This window comes from Capricornis sumatraensis, chromosome X (genome assembly GCF_032405125.1).
Source record: "Capricornis sumatraensis isolate serow.1 chromosome X, serow.2, whole genome shotgun sequence".
NCBI lineage: Eukaryota > Metazoa > Chordata > Mammalia > Artiodactyla > Bovidae > Capricornis > Capricornis sumatraensis.
The window spans coordinates 144585790-144598153 of record NC_091092.1 but is presented as its reverse complement, the minus strand read 5'-3'; the positions used below and the strand labels follow the sequence as shown (position 1 = coordinate 144598153).

At 53.6% G+C, this 12364-nt stretch overlaps 1 non-coding gene across 1 annotated transcript; it reads right to left on the bottom strand.

Annotated features, from left to right (window-relative positions):
* Window positions 1–2989: 2989 nt before the first annotated feature.
* TRNAE-UUC (transfer RNA glutamic acid (anticodon UUC)) lies at window positions 2990–3062 on the bottom strand. The gene has a single exon. It is a non-coding gene; the product is annotated as a tRNA-Glu (tRNA).
* Window positions 3063–12364: the final 9302 nt, after the last annotated feature.

Genomic DNA, 12364 nt, shown 5'->3' with positions numbered 1-12364 from the left:
AGCAGGGCCTGCATCTGGTCCTCCTTGGGCTAGTTTGGAGACCCCGTGATTTCAGTGAAGAGTCTCTCTGCGTAAAAACTTTAGGCAGGCACAGGAGGCAAGGAAGGAAAGAGCTGTTTATTCTACTTTTGATTTTTTCTGTTTCTAAATATTTTATTTCACTGTTTTTTTACAATTTTCTTTGTTTATCGGTGGCCGTGCTGCGTCTGCATCGCTGCTGAGGCTTCTCTCTAGTTGCGGCAAGCGGTGGCTCATTTCTAGTTGCCGTGTGCACGCTTCTCATCACAGGGGTCCTCTGGTCGTGGAGCACAGGCCCCACGGCTCCTGGGCTTCAGTAGTTGCAGTTGCCAGGCTCCAAAGACAGGCTCACAAGTTGTCGCACACAGGCTTAGTTGCTTCGAGGCATGTGGGATCTTCCCTGGACCAGGAATCGAACCCCTGTCTCCTGCTTTGGCAGGCGGATTCTTTACCTCTGAGCCACCAGAGAACCCGCAGTTCATTTTATTTTAAGTTGGCATATAATTGGAAGAAATGATGCTGAAGTTTCAATCCTTTGGCCACCTGATGCAAAAAGACCCTGATGGTGGGAAAGATTGAAGGTGGGAGAAGGGGACGACAGAGGATGAGGTGGTTGAACGGCATCACTGACTCCACGGACATGAGTTTGAGGAAACTGAGGGAGCTGGTGAAGGACAGAGAAGCCTGGCGTGCTGCAGTCCGTGGGGTCGGACATGACTCACCACCTGAACAGCAATAACTGCTCTATAATGTTGTGTTAGTTTCCGCTGTGCACCTGGGAACCAGCCACAGGTCTACATACATGCCCTCCCTCTGAGCTTCCCTCCCAGCCCGCACCCCAGCCCACCCCTCTCGGTCATCACAGAGCCCTAAGCTCAGCTTCCTGTGCAATGCAGCAGCTTCTCACTACCTCTGTTTTACACATTTGTTCTTGTTGTTCACTTGTTCAGTCGTGTCTGACTCTTTGGGACCCCATGGACTGCAGCACGCCAGGCCTCCCTGTCCACCACCAACTCCCAGAGCTTACTCAAACTCACGTCCATTGAGTCGGTGATGCCATCGGACCATCTCATCCTCTGTCGTCCCCTTCTCCTCCCGCCTTCAGTCTTTCCCAGCATCAGGGTCTTTTCCAATGAGTCGGTTCTTCACATCAAGTGGCCAGACTATTGGAGCTTCTGCTTCAGCATCAGTCCTTCCAATGAGTATTCAGTATTGATCTCCTTTAGGGTGGACTGGCTGGGTCTCCTTGCAGTCCAAGGGACTCTCAAGAGTCTTCTCGAACACCGCAGTTCAAAAACGTCGATTCTTTGGCGCTCAGCTTTCTTTATGGCCCAGCTCTCACATCCGTACGTGACCACTGGAACCTGTTAAAGTGATGTGGAGCCTGATTCTCGTTGGAAGTGGCCTGCGGTGGGAAAGGGCGCAGGAAGGTTGATAGGAAGGGAAGCCACAGGCAGAGGGGCGCTTGCCCTTCCTGCCGTGGAGATCTTGGAGCAGAGCAGTGTGGGAGGTCGGCCCCTGTGAACAGGAGGAAGCGGGAATGCCCGGCTCAGTTGAACTGCTGGAGAGGAGGCGGGCTGCCCTTCCCCCTCGAGAGCCTCCGTCAGGAGCCACCTTGGCACAGAGGAGACCCAGTTCACTGCAGGGATTCTCTGTGGGGGACGGTGGGGCTTCCCTGGTGGCTTAGTGCCAACGCAGGAGGTGCGGGTTCGATTCCTGGGTGGGGAAGATGCCCCAGAGGAGGAAATGGCAACCCACTCCATTATTCTTGCCTGGAGAATCCCATGGACAGAGGAGCCTGGTGGGGCTACAGTCCATGGGGTCACAGAGTCAGACGTGACTGAGCAACTCAGCACATACAGGCACGGGGGACACAGAAAGTGGCTCCTGGGGGTGACTCAGTGTGGTGTTGTGTGGCAATGGGCAGGGTGAGGCCTCAGCAGAGCCAGTGGGCTGGACACGGGAGCACGTTCGGGACGGGAGGAAGCAATCCTTCCAGGAGCTGACTTGTGGAAGAGATGGGGGTATATTTCATGCATTTTCTCCCGAATTACCTCAGTATGGATATTCATTATTTTTATCTCCTCTCACTCACAAGTGGGAGTTATTTGCAAATATAGTCCTTTTTTCCCCCCCGGCTGCTAAACCAACTTGTGTCATTTCAAGGGGCTCCGAGGAGCTCTGGTAACCCCAGTCCTTCATGTCAGAGCAGAGGAGAATTCAGTGAGAGCAAAGTAGTAGGTAAGAATGATTTAATGGAATAGGATGCTTCTGAGGCTTCCAAGCGGGTGGGCAAGCCCCTGAGAACTCAGTGGGCTGCAGTTTTATACTCAGAGGAAGGGGTCGGGGGAGAAGACCTTTGTCTCTCTTGAATATATTTGGTTTCCATCATCAGTTCCTCCCCAGGTAGGGCAGGGAAATTTGTCCCCATGTGGTCAGGCCGGGCCTGTTGTAAAGCACTTTGGAGAAATATTTTCAGGTCCGAGTACAATGAGGGTCTTTCGTTTTGAAAAATCACCTTCCCATAAATGATTTTTTCTTATGTGCACAGAGCCTGTTTTGAGAGCTGTTAACTTACTGAGTCGGTGATGGACAGGGAGGCCTGGTGTGCTGTAGTCCATGGGGTTGCAAAGAGTCGGACACGACTGAGCAACTGAACTGAGCTGAACTCACTGAGCTCCCGGGACAAGATGTGGGGCTCCTGCCTCCATTGTTTCAGAGTTTGGGGGTGCGTCCCGTGCTTCTGTAGCATGCTTTTGTTGCTAAGCAAGCCAGCTTGGTTTTGGGGTTAAGCCACCCTGCTTTCTTGAGGAATCGTTAACGTACAGGAGTTTCCCATAGTTTTCCGTGTATAATCCCCTAGTGGGATTAACCATTTAATTGCCTCTTTTGTCCCTTCATTCTGTTCCTATCAGCTGTGCTGCATGGCTTGTGAGATCTTCGTTCCGTGACGAGGTTTATGAGATCTTAGTTCCCTGACCAGGGATTGAACCTGGGCCCTTGGCAATGAAAGCGCCAAGTCCTAACCACTGGACCACCAGGGAAGTCCAAGCAATATAGTCCATTTCTTCACCTCCTTTTATCACCCAAACTCTAGCCTCCCTGCCAAAAAACAGGTGGCCACACATCCTTTGTCTTGCTGGGTATCTCTGAGCTCTTGATTAAGATGGGCACACATCTGGTGACCATCTAGGCACACAGCTGGTGACCATCCAGGCACACAGGTCAGCAGGCGTCAGTTGGGCTGGCTTGGATGATATTTGGGTGTCAGGCATCACCGGGGTGGGGATGTCCAGCATGTAGGTCCCCCAGAGGCCTCTGGAGTACAGCTGACTTCTCTGAGTCCCAGAAGTCCAGGGTTTCCTCCTCTGCTCTGAAGTCTCAGAAACGCGATCCCATCAGAGGCCAGCGGGGGCTGGGTTCTCTTTAGGTTTGACCCAGCAGTCGGACCATAAGATGAGTGAAAGGATGGGTGAGACTTCAGCCCTCTCATCTTTAGGCATCGTCGTTCTTTCTTTACTGACTTATGCAGGCTGCGGTGGGTCTTCCTCGCCGTGCGTGGGCTTTCTCTAGTTGCGGCAAGTCGGGGCGATTCTCTAGCTGAGGTTTGTAGGCTCCTCCTTGCGGTGACTTCTCTGGTTGTGGAGCATGGGCTCTAGACGCTCAGGCTTCAGTAATCGTGGTGCACGGGTTTACTTGCTCTGCGGCTTGTAGGATCTTCCTGGAGGCGGATTCTTAACCATTGGGCCCCCAGGGAAGACCTGAACATCATTATTCTAAACACGATGTTCAACATTCAGGAGACTTTGGCCACCTAATGCAAAGAGCTGACTCATTGGAAAAGACGCTGATATTGGGAAAGATTGAGGGCAGGAGGAGAAGGGGACGACAGAGGATGAGATGGCTGGATGGCATCACCGGCTCGATGGACATGAGTTTGAGTAAACTCCGGGAGTTAGTGAAGGACAGGGAAGCCTGGTGTGCTGCAGTCCACGAGTTTGAAAAGAGTCTGACACCACTGAGCAACTAAACAGCAAAAGACACCCAAGTCCTTTAATAGACACCCTCACAAGGGTGTCTTCCTGCCCTGAGGACTGCTATGCATGCGTGTTAGTCAATCAGTGTTATCATTACCTAGGTGCTGTTCTTGATGTTGTTACGGAGACACACGGCTCAAGTTACCTGCCTGTCTCCTCAAGCCCGGTTGGCCAGCACCATGCTTGGCAAATTCTGCTGTTGCGGCTGTTTTTCCTTCTTTCTCTTCTCCCCTTCCTCCTCACTTTTCTCCCTTCCTCCTCTCCTCCTCCTTTGCAAGAGAAATACTGTAAATAAAAGAAAGTTAATAAAAAATAGTTTACAAAGAACTTGTATCCCAATAGTCTATTTAGACATTAATTTGAAGTTGTGTGGTGCCTTGGAATCCAAATTATAAGTGGAAGTCGTGTTCCTGGTCCGTTTGCAGGCATCTGTTGTGAGCCACAGTAGCCTTGAAAGTAGTAAATAACTCAGCTGCATTTGTTTGATTTCACTATTGTGTATTTGGAAGTCAAACTATGATTTATAATGGTGCAGTGTTTATAATACTCAATAAATGTGTGTGTTTTGCACACCGGCCAAGGAGCAAGGCAGCGTGCACATCACCCCTTTTCACTCACCCAGTATCACCCGCAAAGTATCACTCGCTGGCTTCGGGGCTTGGCTCCCTGGACTCACATGACAGCTGGTTATTTAGCTGTGGGAGGAGGGAGAATGCTCAGCGCTTCTAGAAACATTTTGAAAGTTGGGGTGAACAGTGTTGTTACTCAGAAGAAAATCTCACTGTTTCAGCTTTACTTGTTTAAAAAAAAAAAGATTAATTACGTGTCTCTGCGCTGGGTCCTTGGCACTGCGTTTGGGCTTTCTCTATGTGCAGTGAGCGGGGGCTCCTTTCTAGTGGTGGTGGTTGGGCTTGCCATTCCAGTGACTTCTCTTGTTGCAAAGCTAGGGTTCTAGGGCAGGCACATGGGGTCAGTACCCGTGGGGCTCGGGTTTTCTTGCTCTGTGCCATGTGGGGTCTTCCCGAATCAGGGATGAAACCCGTGTCTTTACCCGTGAGCCACCAGGGAAGCCCTCAACCTGCGTGCGTGCGTGTACATCTCTTCAGTCCTGTCTGACTCTGCAACCCTGCTATAGCCACGCATTCTGGGAGAAAAACTCACTCAGAAGGACAGTGCAGATGGTGGAGTGCAGCTGATTACACTGGCAGGTCCAAGGCAGAGTCTCCTCTTAGCCAAGGACGTCGATCAGTTTTTGTGAAAGCCTGATATTACCCTAAGTGTACATGCCCAAATCCACCTCCCCAAATTCCCTGAAACTAGTCTGATCAAAGGAAAAGAAAGATACAATCAAAGTTAACCCACGATTCATGTGTCATAAGCCTAGATAGTTAAACAGTGGACATTTATCAATCGGCCTGTGGTCATATCCCGATAAACATAACGGAATCTACGACTTTGCTCTGTTACAGAGATAATTAGCATAGTCTTTCAGGCGACTGAGAGTCCGAAGTCCTGAGGCTGTTTCGTCGGGGGAGTCTGGTTTTCCATTCGTATGCCATTTCCATAGACAGCAGAACGCAATCTTCAACGTCCATTGGGAGGGTGACCTTGCATGTAGCCTAATCTAAGCCTGGCCTAAGACGGAGTCCAGCTCTGTCTGTTTCCTCCTTCAACCCCATGGACTGTAGCCCGCCAGGCCCCTCTGTCCATGGGAGTCTCCAGGCAAGAATCCTAGAATGGGTTGCCATGCCCTCCCCCAGGGCATCTTCCTGACCCAGGGGTCAAACCTGTGTTTACAAAGACGGAAACCAGAGCAGGGGGGACGCGCACGCTTTCTTCCCATTTCCTGTCTTCCTTGTCGGTCCCTAAAGGAACCAGCAGGACTCCTTTCTTTCGTGCCTTTGCTGCAGCCCCGCAGTGATCCTTTTACAGCTGGGAACCAGAAATGCCTGTGTAAGTTGGGTAAGAACCTGCATACAAACTCCTGTGTGTGCTGGCTTCCTCAGGGCCGGGGGGGGGCGGGGGCTTATTCCCCAGGTTCCCCAGGGCAGGAAGGGCGTCCCTCATCTGCTGTGGTCCTCTCGCCCCGGAATTTCCCTGGGGGGCCTCTGAGGGTGAAGGGGGTGCAGAAATGGAGTCCCGGAACGGCTTCTGAGGCCAGGGGTCCAGGCTGGGAGAGTGGGAGGGGGTGCGTTGGGAAAAGCTGGTTGGGGGGGCGGGTGGTCCCGGCAGCGCTGACTAGGGTGGCCTGGGAGTTGTTAGTAGGAAGAGAAGGGAGTGGAACACACCTACCACTGCGGGGTAGGAAGAGGCTCCCAGAGCAGAGATCCCCTCAAATGAGCCCCAGTGCGAGGGTGTGAAGGCAGGTTGCTCGCACTGCAAAGCACACCACTTGAAAATATCCTTGGCCACCCGATAAGAAGAACTGACTCTTTGGAAAATATCCTGACATTCCCACCAGACAAACGAGAAAAAAACCTCTTGACTCCCGGGTTCTGACTCATTATTCAGTTGACATCATTTTGGTGAAAATAAGTCGGTCATTGGAAAAGACCCTGATGCTGGGAGAGATTGAACGCGGGAGGAGAAGGGGATGACGTAGGAGGAGATGGTTGGATGGCATCACCGACTCAATGGACATGAGTTTGGGTAGACTCCGGGAGTTGGTGACGGGCAGGGAGGCCTGGCGTGATGAGGTTCATGGGGTCACAAGGAGTCAGACACGACTGTGTGACTGAAGAAGCACTTTGTGCAAGATGTCGGGGGGCGCTGTGACAAGCTCAGCGTGTCATGGATGGCATGCATGCATGCTGGGGGCTGTGACTAAGGACGAGCAGTGACTGGCAGGGTGAAGAGTCTGGGGGCAGGGGAGGGGCTTCCCGGCTGGTCCACTAGTGAAGACTTCGCCTTCCAATGCGGGAGATGCAGCTTCCATCCCTGACGGGGGAGCTAGGATTCAACATGCCGCGGGGCCAAAAATCCAAACAGGAACACAGAAGCAGTATTGGAACAGACTCATAAAGACTTTAAAAGTGGTCCACGTCAAAAAAAAAAATATCTTAAAGAGATGGGAGAAAAGAGTGGCAGTCGGTTTTATTGGGATTCCAGTAGGTCTCAGTCACCAGAACAATGGACTTGTGCAGACTGCACTCACCAGAAGATCTCCAGTGCACCTCTAGGTATGAGGGTGAGAGACAGAGGGGCGAGGGGACCCCCACCCGGAGGACGAGAGGGGGAGAGACAGAGGGGCGAGGGGACCCCCACCCAGAGGGCAGAGGGGGAGAGACAGAGGGGCGAGGGGACCCCCACCCGGAGGGACAGAGGAGAGACAGAGGGGCGAGGGGACCCCCACCCGGAGGACGAGAGGGGGAGAGACAGAGGGGCGAGGGGACCCCCACCCGGAGGACGAGAGGGGGAGAGACAGAGGGGCGAGGGGACCCCCACCCAGAGGGCAGAGGGGGAGAGACAGAGGGGCGAGGGGACCCCCACCCGGAGGGACAGAGGAGAGACAGAGGGGCGAGGGGACCCCCACCCGGAGGACGAGAGGGGGAGAGACAGAGGGGCGAGGGGACCCCCACCCGGAGGACGAGAGGGGGAGAGACAGAGGGGCGAGGGGACCCCCACCCAGAGGGCAGAGGGGGAGAGACAGAGGGGCGAGGGGACCCCCACCCGGAGGGACAGAGGAGAGACAGAGGGGCGAGGGGACCCCCACCCGGAGGACGAGAGGGGGAGAGACAGAGGGGCGAGGGGACCCCCACCCGGAGGACGAGAGGGGGAGAGACAGAGGGGCGAGGGGACCCCCACCCAGAGGGCAGAGGGGGAGAGACAGAGGGGCGAGGGGACCCCCACCCGGAGGGACAGAGGAGAGACAGAGGGGCGAGGGGACCCCCACCCGGAGGACGAGAGGGGGAGAGACAGAGGGGCGAGGGGACCCCCACCCGGAGGGCAGAGGGGGAGAGACAGAGGGGCGAGGGGACCCCCACCCGGAGGACGAGAGGGGGAGAGACAGAGGGGCGAGGGGACCCCCACCTGGAGGGGGAGAGACAGAGGCTGGGGGGACCCCCACCCAGGGGATGAGACAGAGGGGCAGGGGACCCCCACCCGGAGTGGGAGACACAGAAGCTGGGGGGACCCCCACCCAGGGGATGAGACAGAGGGGCAGGGGACCCCCACCTGGAGTGGGAGAGACAGAGGGGAGAGGGGACCCCCACCTGGAGAGACAGAGGGGCGAGGGGACCCCCGCCCGGAGGGCAAGAGACAGAGGGGCAGGGGGACCCCCACCTGAAGGGGGAGACAGAGGGGTGGAGGGACCCGCACCCGGAGGGGGAGAGACAGAGGGCAGGGGGACACCCACCTGGAGGGGGTGAGACAGAGGGGAGGGGGAGAGACAGAGGGGCGAGGGGACCCTCCCAACTGCAGGGGGAGAGACAGAGGGGTGGGGGGACCCCCACCTGAAGGGGAGAGACAGAGGGGTGGGGGACCCCCACTCGGGGGAGAGACAGAGGGGTGGGGGGACCCCCACTCAGAGGGAGAGACAGAGGGGCTGGGGGATCCCTCAGGGGACCCCAGCCGGAGGGAGAGACAGAGGGCAGGGCGGACCCCCACCTGGAGGGAGAGACAGAGGGCAGGGCGGGCCCCCACCTGGAGCTCCCATCCTCCCCAGCACGCGTGTGGGAAGAAGAATTGCAGAGCAAAGAGGTGAGCCCCCATGAGAAAGTGCTCTGTTTTCTCAGAGGGTGTTAACAGCATCTGAAATGAGGACGCCGTGGCCAAGATGACAGGGTCTCCGCTAGCGTATTCAGAGAGGGATCCCCTGTCAGGCCCGGTGCGTTAAACCATCCCGCAGTGCAGGAGACCCGGGTTCCATCCCTGGGTCGGGAAGATCCCCTGGAGAAGAGCATGTCAGCCCACTCTGGCATTCTTGCCTGGAGACTCTGCTGGACAGAGGAGCCTGACTGGCTACAGTCCACGGGGTGGCAAAGAGCCACACGGGATGGAGGGACTCACACTTTTGTGGCTTCACAGAGCTCTCCTGTGCGTTGCGGCCTCTCTGGGGAGCTTTCGGGAGGTGGCCTGCGGCCAGTTTCCGAGGGAACACACAGAGATGTGGGGGACCGCTTATTCTCAGCAGTCCGCTCTCTCTCCCGGACTTCTGCTGCCGCCTGCCAGGTGTCTGCCCTGGACACCTGCAAGGCTCCCTGTTGCTTAGCTGGGATGGAGCTGTAGCGGACAGGCCACACTCACTTCTCGCCTGCCCTGAGTTTCCTGGGGTGCTGGTCGTTGTTTAGTTGCTCAGTCGTGTCCAACTCTTCTGCAACCCCACGGACTATAGGCCGCCGGGAGCCTTAGCCCATGGGCGTTCCCCCAGACGAGAACACTGCAGTGGGTTGCCGTCTCCTCCTCCAGGGGATCTTCCCCACCCAGGGATTGAACCCACATCTCCTGCATTGGCAGGTGGATTCTTTACCACTGAGCCACCTGGGAGGCCCTGCTCACTTAAATACCCAGTATTTAATATTTTCCTCCCCCAAACCTTGACTGGAAGCGATGTTTTAGGGGGAAGAAAATGGAGTTGATGTTGCTGCCTCTTAAATAAAATGTCTGTTTTGAGGGACGGTATGCTGGGCTTGCTGCTCACTGTTCACAGCCAAGGAAGAAGCGACTTGTGTTCAATTTTTCATTCCCAGTTAACCAACTCACTTGTTACGGATGTTGAAATCATTCCTGGACAGACTTCCCTGATAGCCCAGACGGTAAAGAATCTGCCTGCAGTGTAGGTGACCGGAGTTCTATCCCTGAGTCGGAATGATCCCCTGGAGAAGGGAATGGCAACCCACTCCAGCACTCTTGCCTGGAAAATCCCAGGGACACAGGAGCCTGGCGGGCTACGGTCCATGGTGTCACAAAGACTCGGGCACGACTCAGTGACTAACAGTTTGAGTTTTCCCTGTAAGTAACACACTTAGACTTTTCAAAACCTGTTCTAGAGCTAGCAAAGCTCTGAGCTGGTGGAAACAATCTGTTTGTAACTGAGAAGGGCTGAACCACCCTTGCCTGAATCTTTGGGTACTTGCAGCTTATGAACCATTGATTAGAAGCTCTTTTAAGAGATAGACGAACACACACACACACACACACACACACACACACACACACACACAAAACAGAGAGATGGCTACATGCAAGGACTTTTTGCAAATATCCTTTCAAATATAGAGAATGTAGATGCTCCATTGGGGAGGTGACAGATAGACTGACATTATACTGAAGCGAGATAATTGAGTATGTGAAATTGGTCGTGGCAAGGATTTAATAGGCAAAACATTCCTTCCAGGGTTCTTCTTAACCTCTTCTATTATGTTCAAGCTTTTTTGAACTTAGGATCAGGAGGAAAAAGATCCCAGACCCTCTAACCCATCTTTCTCTTTGGCCCGCCAGGGACAGTCTCTCCCACACCCTCTCAAAGTCCTGGTGCCCCAGAGAACCTTCACTAAAAGGGTGGTCTGCTGCCCCTCACCTTTGCTTGGGACTCTTCCCCGAAATCGGTGGTTGCCGGTGACATAGTGACAGTGATGCAAAGCTGAAAACAGGCGTCTGGAGCTTGGAACGCCTTCTCTGCAGTGCAGGTCACTTTTCTTCCTGTGACAGAACTCTCCCCTGTGCATCAGAAGACTGACTTCAGGGCCTGAGACGTCACGGATGCCAAGCCCAGCTTCTCAAGTTGTGTCTTAAATCATGAAACGCAGCTTGAGGACTTGAATGTAGATGACCTCTCTCAGCAGAGCGAGGTTTGGCAAACGGGATCGCTCAAGAGTCAATAAGTGCTCAAGTGCCTTCTCCTGACTCCGGAGGCTCTCAGATCCTGGCGTTAATGTGAAACATCTCTGTTTCTCTCTCTCTCTCGCCCTAATACCGTGAATGTTTTTTTCACGTGGTCTCTCTGTCTCACTCTCTCTCTCTTCGATTGCACGTAGATTTGCAGAGTTCTCTGCTAAGTTGCGTCAGTCGTGTCCGACTCTGTGCGACCCCATAGACGGCAGCCCACCAGGCTCCCCCGTCCCTGGGATTCTCCAGGCAACACTGGAGTGGGTTGCCATTTCCTTCTCCAATGCATGAAAGTGAAAAGTGAAAGTGAAGTCGCTCAGTCATGCCCGACTCTTAGGGACCCCATGGACTGCAGCCTACCAGACTCCTTCATCCATGGGATTTTCCAGGCAAGAGTACTGGAGTGGGGTGCCATTGCCTTCTCCAGCAGAGTTCTCTAAACGACTGCAAATCCTGTTTCATTAATCGTATTTCCGTCAGTCCAACAGAGTAAAGCATGCGAAGGCATCTTACTTCCATCGAGGTTAGAGACAGTCCAGAGAGGTTTCAGAGTGAGATTGCGCTAATTTGGCGAGGGCGTGCTTGAACACACCCAGGGTTGATGTCCTCAGCCTTCTGCAGGACGATCCTGCTGTTCCCGCTGTCGAAAACACAGCAAGACGAGGGGAGGGGCGTAAGAAGTACAGCGTACTGTGTATAAAATAATAAGCTACAAGGAGATATTGTCCAGCATAAGAAATATAGCTAGTATTTTTTAAATAGCTATGCATGTAGTATGGGTTTCCCTGGTGGCTCAGATGCTAAAGAATCTGCCTGCAACGGAGGAGACCTAGGTTCAATCTCTAGGTTGGGAAGATTTCCTGGAGGGGAGGGTATCACTACCCACTCCAGTATTCTTGCCTGAAAAGTCCCATGGACAGAGGAGCCTGGCGGGCTACAGTCCATGGGGTCGCAAAGAGTCGGGCACGACAGAAGTGACTTAGCACACACATAGCCCTGACGTGGCCCATCAAGGCTACGCAATCAAATTTTCTGTATTTTTAGGCACACAAGTGCCTAAATACAATGTGAATGGTTATTAGAGTTTTTTAACCAAATTTTAATGGGGAAAAATCTTTGGGGTAAACACTTCACTGGTTTTATGAGAAAGGAAAAACTGTTTTGGGAATTGATTGATCGAGTCAAGAAGCACAGAAGAGTTGGAGAAAGGCAACAATCTGTAGAAAGTCACAGTGAGAAGTGTAATATCAACAACATTATTGTTAGTCCGAGTCTTTTTTAAAAAAAGTAGCCGAGCTCTGTGCAGAGGTTTCCCTTCTTGGTGTTATCATGCGATGCCCGTAAACCCTGTGTAAAGTGTAATTCCATAAAATAATTATATTCATGCTAGAGCTGACAAAGTGTCCCTGAGGGTGCGACTTTGCATAAAGATATGCCGGTAGTAAGTAGTCGCCGCCCAGGCTTTGAACCCAGACGTAATGCGT